Source organism: Rhinopithecus bieti, unplaced genomic scaffold (genome assembly GCF_001698545.2).
Source record: "Rhinopithecus bieti isolate Rb0 unplaced genomic scaffold, ASM169854v2 scaffold_6513, whole genome shotgun sequence".
NCBI classification, from domain to species: Eukaryota; Metazoa; Chordata; class Mammalia; order Primates; family Cercopithecidae; genus Rhinopithecus; species Rhinopithecus bieti.
In genome coordinates, this window is record NW_016805931.1 from 417,796 (window position 1) to 428,303 (window position 10,508).

Consider the following 10,508-nt stretch of genomic DNA (forward strand, 5'->3'; position numbering starts at 1 on the left):
TCTGCAAACATTAAGACTAAATAGAAGTAAGCTATTATTGGATGAGAGTCAGATGCATTGTTAATTTAAATGATCAGTTTTGCAAATGTCAACTAAAACTCAAAGTATATTGGAAATAATATGAAGGACATTTTATCTTTGTTCTTTTTTTTTTTTTTTTTTTTTTGAGACGGAGTCTTGCTCTGTCGCCCAGGCTGGAGTGCAGTGGCCAGATCCCAGCTCACTGCAAGCTCTGCCTCCTGGGTTTACGCCATTCTCCTGCCTCAGCCTCCCGAGTAGCTGGGACTACAGGCGCCCACCACCTCGCCCGGCTAGTTTTTTGTATTTTTTAGTAGAGACGGGGTTTCACCGTGTTAGCCAGAATGGTCTCGATCTCCTGACCTCATGATCCGCCCGTCTCGGCCTCCCAAAGTGCTGGGATTACAGGCTTGAGCCACTCTATTTTTAAATATAGTTCACATTTAACCATTTTGTATAAACACAGAATAAAAGCAATTCAATTAATAAGCTCATAAATCCATGTAAATTGGGATTTTTAGAATCCAATTTCTTACAAGTACTAAGAATAGTGAATTATTCATTTAGAATGCAATTATCTGTTAAAAAAATACATTTATAAATTCCATTCTAGCCATTAATTCCACAACATACATATACACAGCCTCCAAATGCCTTTTTTTCCCCTAGTGTAAACTAGAAAAGTATTAGTCAAGTATCTTTAGGAAGTTATTATGCAGTTGAATATTCAGATTAAGTTTAACCTCAGAATGATGGAAATAGAAACTCGCCACTTGACAAATACTACAGTAATAACTGTCAAGAATACTAAAATTACCTTGCGTATGATGAGAATACTTCCCCCTATAATTAAACACAAAAAATAAAATCACAACTTTTCATTGGCCAAAACTGGCAGGGACCACCTTAACCAAGTGATCAAAGTTAACATCACCATTAATGAGACATGATGACATATTGCACCTCATGAGGACACATCACTTCTGTGATATTCTTGTCCCACAAAATCCATAACCTTAATAGTAAGAAAATACTAGACAAACCCAAATTAAAAGACATTCCACTAAATTGGCCAGTACTCTTTAAAAGTATCATAGTCATGAATAAAGAAAGACTAAGAAGCCGTCACAGATTAAAAGAAACAAGACATGCCAACTGAACGCACTGCAAGGTTCTGAATTGAATCCTGGACTAGAAAAAAGAAGATATTGGTTAGATAACTGTAGAAATTTGAATTAATCCATATCTGCACATTAGTTAATAGAGTAGTAGTAATGCTGATTTCCTAGTTATGATTACTGTACTAGGGTTATGAAAAATGTTGAGATTTGTGCATGCTGAGTGAAGGATATAATGGAATTATTTGTACTATTTTCGAAACTTTTTCTAAGCCTGAAATTATTTCAAAATGAAAAAAAATTAACATCATGTGGTCATTCTAATAAAAAGCACTTTGGTAAAACTGTGTAGGGGAAAACAGAAATATCCTGTAAACATATTATCTTAATTGTTATCAAGTATGGTTTAGGAACAATGTCTAATTCAAATATTTATGTGCCTGAGAGTAGTTTTACTATCTTTAAAATATTTCCTCTTTGAGAATGGGTTTTGCAGGAAGGATGTGACAATGAGAAAGGCTGTGAGGAAGACTCCTTGACAAAGGCCAATTCCAAGGATTTTGAGGAAAGAAAGGCAATGGCAGCGAGCAGAGGTGGAGCAGTGGAGGAAGGGAGAGAAAGTATTTGGAAAAGCTTCCCTTAACTCTCAAAGTCGCCGGTGCTCTGAGAATCTGAGTAGGTCTCTAACAATGGGAAGCAAGAGGATATTCAAGCTTCCCAAATGCGATCTCTTTTTTTTTTTTTTTTTCAATTACACTTTCATTCTAAACATCAAGAATGTTAAATATCTCAGAAATACGCCATATACATGGACCCGCTTCAGCGGCATATGCACTGAATGTGCAATATACCATATACACTCCCTTCAGTCCGCTCTCCCAACCTCCTCCTTCCCCCCAGCTTCGTCGGACCCTTTTCAATGTATTTGCACGTGCACACAGAGAGTCTGGCCCTATGGATCTTCCCCCACAAATGAGATCTCATTATACTTATCATTTTTCAACTTGTTTTCTAATTCACTGCATTCAACTAATTTCCGAGCAATGCAAACAGAAGAGCTCCCCAACCCCAACGCCAACGGCAGGTTTGCGCGCCCCTCGAGCCCGCGGTTCCTCGGGCCCGCGGTTCCTCCCGCCCGCGTCCTGGCTGGTTCTGCGCCCTCCGCCCGCTGGCTCCGGGCTACGCCCGCGCCCGCTCCCGCCCCTAGCTTCTGCGCGCCGCCCGGCAGCCCCTGCGCGCCTACTGGGACGAAGGGACGGTTGGGAGTTTGCTCTAACGGTCCCTGGGGCACGCGTTTCCCGCCCAGCAGGGGTTGGGGAGCGCGAGCTGGGAGTGTGAGGGAAAGCACCACGCCGGTGGGGGCTGATACAACTCCAGCCTGTGCGGGACAGGCGTTAGACTGCAGAAGGGGAGAGCTTAAGATAACCGCACTCCGGTGGCGCAAGGAAGTCAGCCACGAAGAAAAAGAAAGGGAAGGAAAAACATCGTCCCAGACTGATAAACTCTCTGCTCCCCCGGTGTAACGTGGCTCAGTATAGCGCACGGATGGACGAATGAAGCCCTTATAATGCAGACTATCAGCAGGGCTCCAAAAATTTAAATTGTAAAGGTTCCAGCAATGTAAAAGCCTCAATCAGAAGAGTGGTCAGTAAAGTAGCACATCACCTCTGGTTACATGGCTTATTATTTTTTCGATTACAAGTAGTTCTTGTATATGCATATTTTTCTATTACTGCCTGATTTCTAAGTACAGTACAGGGTCTGTCCTTTAAAATTACTTCTCCATTCATACCCCAATGAACAAGGATAGAGGAAAAGGTTTGCCCAGCTTCACTGCATGAAAATCTTAAGATCACCTCCAACCACTTATTTCCTTTAAGGCATTTTTCCTTTCACTTCCTCAGAGTCGTTCTTGCACAGGGTAACTGCCCAAATAAGGTAGTTCCCCACCATTTTAAGGCAATGCAAGGAAAATTTTAAAATGAAATTAATTCAAATCTGTATAAAACAATGGATGAAATCAGGCATATGAAAATGATCCCCTCTCAAAGAAAAGCTGGTTCATGAATGCTCTAGACCCGAAAATCTGTTTTCACTAGCTATTCTTCCAGAACTTCAAATGCAACATAATCCAAAACAGAATTGAGAATCTTTCCCTATTCCCATTCTGCCAGACCATCTATCTATTCCTCCCTCTGTGTGCACTGTTGCCAGCATCACCATCTTCCTGGTGGAGCAGAGGTAAAGTCAGCTTTCGTTAACTCTTCCCGTTCTCCATATGTCCAAATCCGACTATCAAAGACAGTCATTTTCCCCTCTGCTGTGTTGAATCCCCTCTGCTGCCCTCTTTTTAAACAATAACGATAACCTGATAACCCCCATCTATTCGATAACCTGATAACCTCCATCTATTCCTTCTCCAGTAAGTTCATTTAACATACATCTTTGCACCCAGCAAGTGTCATGCACTATGCAAAGAAGTAGAGATCCAATAATTAAAGCCAATAAGCATTATCTTAAGCTGATCATATTTCTCCCCTGCCCCAAGTTCTTTGAAAGACCTTCTTAACACATAGAATTAAGTTCTAAGTTCTCTAATTCACATAAAACCCCTTTAGGACTTCTCTTTGCCTTTCTCTCATAATCTCCCACAACACCACCAACACCTCCTAACTTCAGATGTACTTGATACTAGTACTCTCTTGCCTTCAGGTCTTTGTTGAGGCTGCCTTACTTTTGGATTGTCTTTTTTCTTTTCTCTTCCTGGCAAATTCTTATTCTCAAATTTCAGCTACCTTTTCCAAAGAGCCTTCTCAAATCAAATCATGCTAGTTAGAATTTCTTTATCTTCCCTCTGTTCCCACCATATTGTTTGTACTTCTAGTCTGCTTACTTCCAGATTGTGTGTGTGTGTTATATATATTCTCCACTATATTGTAAGTTCCAAGAATACAAGGATCTTGTGTTTTTCATCTGGGTTTCCTCTTCAGAGATTGGCTCAGTGCTTTGCACATAATAAGCTTTGCACTTGGTTGGTGATCAATAATTTGTTCACTGAACCAATTTGTAGATGAGATTAGAACCTTTTCCAAATCATGGAAGTGACAATATAGAATCACAAAAGAAAGACTTTCACATGCCACATTTGGAATGTAATAAACTCAGTTTTAAGAAATATGTGAGTTAAAAAGTATACAGGTCCTAGGCCTGACACCTGCTAATTGTGTAACTTGAAACATGTTTTTCTACCCCTTTAAGTCTCAGATTCCTCAACTGTAAAATAGGATAATCATTATCTACTGTACAGATTTATGATGAGGATCAAGAGAGAAAATATAAACCTTCTAAAAGTATACATTTCTTTCTTTGAGAATGAAGTGATGGTACGTAGATGACTAAGTAAAATGAGTATTTGGATAATAAATATGTCTTTATAAAGCACTTGTCCAGAAGACACTATCCTCAGGTCCAGAACCATATACTAGGTACGTGGCACATAGTAGGTGGTCAATAAATATAATATGAGTGAATTCTAAATCTCCAACTCAGTTCCTTAACTAGTAATAAACTAAATCAAGAGAAATCCATATGGCTAATCTAGTTAGATGGTTATGTCACCAGAGAATAAACATTTGCATTTAAATGTATTCCAATTCTGTGCCCACCAAGCAACCACTTGATTTAAGACTTAAGGTTAAGTCTGGGAAGACTTGCTTCTGAAAGGGAAGGGTCCTGATTCTAGATAGCCACATACTGCCAATTGTAACTGAATTGGATTCTGGCTTACCTACCAAACTTGAGCTTGGTTAATATAAGTCAGTATCCCATGATTGCTATGTCTTGATAATAGTTCAGAAGAAGTAGATTTGAACCAGAGTGGTGAATTAAACAATGGGATTAGCTCCGGACCAGATATTCTTGCCCTGCCATTAACTTGCAGTATAATTTTGGTCAAGTTACTCTTCCCCAGAAGTCTGGTTACTTATAAAATGAAGACATTAAACAGAGGAAGCTCTAATATTCTTTCCACCTCTGTATCGTTATAGTTCACGAATTACCAACCAGAGTGACCTCAGCACAGAACTTCCCGACTGGGAAGCTGTCTGGAATCTCAGCCAATCAGCCTCTCAAAATGTCTGATCGTGGCAACACTAAAGCCCACAGAAACAGTACCCACCAACACATGAGAAGTTAGTTTTCTAGAGCTTAACATGCAGTGAAGCAGAGCAATACCAAGGGGCAATTTGGAGTTTTAAGCCCTAAAACCAGGGCTCCTTTCCAGAGGGTGAAATGTTGAAGAAACAGTTTAGATAAACTCATACACAAAAAAGTTGACTAATTTAAAGACCAATATTTGTCCTTTTTAAACTTATTTTATGATTGCTCTTATGCCTTCTTTTTCCAAGTTTTCCAGAGACTACTGATACTTTAGATATAAACTTTTGGATCTGGGATTTCATTTTATTCTATCCACAATCTAATCAGTTAGCCTATTACTGTTTTGTGGATGCTATTAATAGCAGAAGAAACAAGACTCCTGGATCAGACAAAGGACTTCATTACAACACAGCAACCTGAATGGGCATATTTACATCAAATCACCTTGCCCCCAAATCTCGTGGGGTGACAGAGAGAGCCCAAATTGATCCCTGCACCTGTAATGGGTTGCGTTAGAGGAGAGAAAGGCTTAGCTTGAAGAATCTTCTGCTTTTATAGTAAGCAAAAGCAAGGTTGCTCTTTGTCCCAGATTACCTCAACGTGTAAAATGGTATGCTGCAAACCAATTCGGAGCCCAGATAAAGAGTCATCAAGATCTCACATTCTTAGCATGTCCAGCAAGACATGTAGGAACATGAGAGACCATGGAAGATTGTCTTCCAAAACAAATGTTAGGGCTGCTGCCCCTAGTGAATTTTATTTTAGTGACTTTTATCTCCTCTAAACTCAGAATGACATAAAATATGCACCCTCTTGCCCCTTTGCTTCTTTGTAGCATAGAGCTGTGGGAAGAATACAGGCTTTACAGTCAAAGAACCTGTTGGAATCCTAGCTTTTCCGTGTACTAGCTGTGTGAAATTGGCCAAGTCATTAACACTCCCTTCCAGAGCCTCAGCTTCCTCATCTGCAAAATAGTAATAATATCTATTTCACATGTTACTGTGAAGACCAGATGAAAAAAACTTGAGGCCGGGAGCGGTGGCTCACACCTGTAATCCCAGTACTTTGGGAGGCCAAAGCCGGTGGATCACCTGAGGTCAGGAATTCGAAACCAGCCTGGCCAACATGGCAAAATCCCTTCTCTGCTGAAAATACAAAGATTAGCCAGCCATGGTGGTGTGCACCTATAATCCCAGCTACTCAGGAGGCTGAGGCACAAGAATCACTTGAACCCAGGAGGTGGAGGTTGCAGTGAGCTGAGATTGCACCACTGCACTCCATCCTAGGTGAGAGCAAGGCTCCATCTCCAAAAAAAATAAAAAGAAATTGAGAGAAAACTTTGTAAAAGGCAAGAAGCAATCATTAAAAACTGGAAACAACCCAAATCCACCAAAATGCCTTTCATCTGGTGAATGAATAAGCAAACTATAGTAAATCCACACAATGGATTCAACAATACAAAAGAATAAACTATTCATACAAGCAGCATCATGGATGTACTGGGAATGCAATATGCTCATTGAAAGAACCAGACTCAAAAGGCTACATATTATATGGCTCAATTTATAGCACAATCTGGAATAGACAAAACTTTGGGGACAGGAAATAGATAAGTGATTGCCAGGGAGGAGCTAACTACAAAGGAGAACAGGAAATTTTTCTAAATGATGGAACTGTTCTATATCTTGATTGTGGGGTGGTTATAGGACTGTAGGCATTACTGTACACTCACAAAACTATTCACTAAGAACAAGTAAATTTTACTCTATGTAAATTATACCATTATTCTTAAATGGTTTTTTAAAAGGAAGAACCATACCAAAATTTGTTGTGTTTCTGCAACTTCTTACACTCTACACACATGTTCTGTATTCTGATTTTTATTTCAGTATTCAAGACCAATGAATGAAATATTCGAGTCAAGATAGAAGAAAACAACAGCTGAATTGCTGTAAGAATGCCCGTGCTAACTTTGCTTTATACACTGCTTACTGGTGCCATATTCCAGAACTATGTTGTAAAGTCCAAAGACACACAGACTATCTATAGAACTCTATATGCAATCGCAGAGGGCCATTGCCTCCAGTGAGTACATTGGTGGATGATGTTCCCTCCATGTTTCAAGAGACTATTCTCTATGTAATTCTCTCCTTTTACCACATCAACACCCAAATTACACATTGTAGGGAGAAAATTCAATTCAACATACCATGATATAATCAGTTCCCACTTATCTGCTAATAGAGGAAAATTCCTTCAGATTTTTGTATAGAAGCAATCCTGAAATCTCATTTAAGCAATAGTTTCAGCCATGTCATCATTCTACCATCATTTGTCAGAATTCCAAATGCAGTTGATATCTTTTGTCTAATTTTGCCTTTACCTCCTCCCTTGTTCATCTTGTTCATGATTTATTTGGATGCACCAAGGAACAATAAAACACTAGACAGGAGGCATCAAAAGAGAAGCAGATCTGTATATAGCCCACAATAGATAAACCCACAGGTATTTAAGAATTTACACTAGTAAGTAGACTTACGAGCTTCAGCACTGCCCTGGATAGATGCCTTCATTTCCTCGCGATTCTACGATTTCCCCTGAAGTCGAAAAAGTCAGTGCGTGATGTTCTTTTAGCTATTTTTAAATGGGACGCTGTTTAAAGAAAACATACTCAAGAGATTCTCACAAGCCTGTGATTTTAAATTTAGTAACAAAGGATGAATTTTCTCTCTTTAACTCTTTGTATTGTCTTCTTAATTATTGCATATTTGCTAAATGACCACAATGCACATAGTAATGTGCCAAACATAAAAGCTTTATAATCTAACTTCTGACTTATCGACTCAGTGCAATTTATTATTGACTTTTTTATTTTTATTTTTTACCTTTTATATTTATTTTCATTTAGACCCATCAGCAGGAAGCAGTTCAGTGCAATTTAATGGAGCAAGTGTAGGCCAGCTGAAGCCCTAACTTTTCCTGTACGACTTTAGGCAAGTTTCCTCATCTGCAGGGATTAAATGGCCCATATAGTTATGAAGTTCTGAGACTGTCATATGAGAGGTTCATGAAAGAGGAATAACCAAGGATTCCAACATGAATCTCAAGAGTTAAAATAAGTCAGGATTGAATAGTGGTATTCAGATTTTCTAAGGTACAAAAGAGGCTATTATTACTTCATTATATTTTAGTCCTTTTATTTTGTTTAGTCCTGTCTTCAATCCTCTTCAAATTGAATCTTTAAAGAAAAGATGTTAGACCTTTTGGGGTTCCCATAGACCAGTACACAATAATAGTGGCAGCTTCTATACAAGAAAGTGGTGTCATTTCTGGCAAATAGTGTAGAAAGTATTTGTGTCAGTATACCACTAATACGAAGAGACAAGGTTTTATAGGTAAATTGGAAATACTGTATTGTTCATATCTATAGGGAAAGTATTTTGCTTTTTTTGTTGATTCCAGGTCTTTAACTCTGTTAAAAAATGATACAAGTAAATATGTACAGAGGCATATATGATATATATATACACACACATATGTATAAACATCTGTTGCTGGTGTTAATATTACAATGAAAAGGGTGACTTTCAAAATAGCTTAGGAATTAGCTCTGATTTTAAGAGATGACAGATAATTTATTATTTAAATAAATTGGGCAATGCCTATAAATATAAATTTAAACTAAAACTCTGCTTCTTTTGGTACTTATTAATCACTTCTGCATCCATAACTAAAATACCAAAATAAAAGTAAAGAGATTCATAGGGGTCAAAATGGCTTATTGCAGTTTAATATTAACATTTATTTTGCTCTCAAAGAATCTTTTCCTAATTAGTCTGTTTATGCTGCTATAACAAAATACCATAAACGGGGTAGTTTATGAACAACAGAAATATCTTTCTCACAGTCTGGAGCCCAGAAAGCCCAAGATCAAGGTGCCAGCAGATTCAGTGTCTGGTGAGGGCATTTCTTGATCTTAGACGGTGCCTTGTTGCTGCATCCTTACATGGTGGAAGTGACAAGAGGCCTCTTTTATAAGGGCACTAATCCCATTCATGAGGGCTCCACCCTCATGACCTAATCATCTCTCAGTGGTCCCACCTCCTAATACCATCACCTTGGGGGTTAGGATTTCAACATGTGAATTTTGGGGGAATCTAAACATTCAGAACATGGCACTAATGTAACTTATTTCAATGCTACTAGAAATATAGTACAATTAAGAATTTTTGACTTATGTGAATGATTCTCTTCCCACACTCCAATTTGTTAAAAGGAAAACTGAGACACAATGAAATTTTAAAGAGTTTATTTGAAAAAATAACAATTATTGATTGGGATAATCAATATCCCAAACTTCACCTTTGAAAAGTAAAGGTAGTATTATCATAGTTTCTTTACTAGCCCATTAGCTATTATGGGCTTATCATTTGTATTTTGTAGTTGTATTAGTTGCTTTTAAGATATCTTTCCATCATCTAAAATACTCAAAAGATTTGAAAAAGAGTCAACATATCTGTAAGCATTAATTCCATGGTATCAAAATCCAAAATTACCTCTACAGACTATAACAATGCATCAATTACCAAAATAATGCTTCATTAGACTACATGGAAAATCTGTACATACTCTAAAAGCAAAAACTCACAAACTAACAAAAATCATATCTTCCAAGTAAAGGATGGTTATGGTGGAGGGGGAAAAGTGATGATTAAAAAGGACAACCGGCTGGGCGCAGTGACTCACGCCTGTAATCCCAGCACTTTGGGAGGCTGAGGCAGGTGGATCACGAGGTCAAGAGATCAAGACCATTCTGGCCAACAGGGTGAAACCCCGTCTCTACTAAAAATACAAAAATTAGCTGGGCATGGTGGCACACGCCTGTAGTCCCAGCTACTTGGGAGGTGAGGCAGGAGAATCGCTTGAATCTGGGAGGCAGAGGTTGCAGTGAACCGAGATTGCACCACTGCACTTCAATATGGTAACAGAGCTAGACTCCGTCAAAAAAAAAAAAAAAAAAACCACCATAAATTAAAGAATTGGGGTTTTTAATTTACTGCAAGCTAGTGTGAGTCAATAGGAGGATGTTGATAAAGCTACCATAAAACTTTTAGACTTTATTAATAGAAACGCAATGTCCCCAAAAGAGAAATGATTTTTCTTTCTTTGTACTGGACAGACCCTAATGGTAGATATTACACTTGAGTATACTTT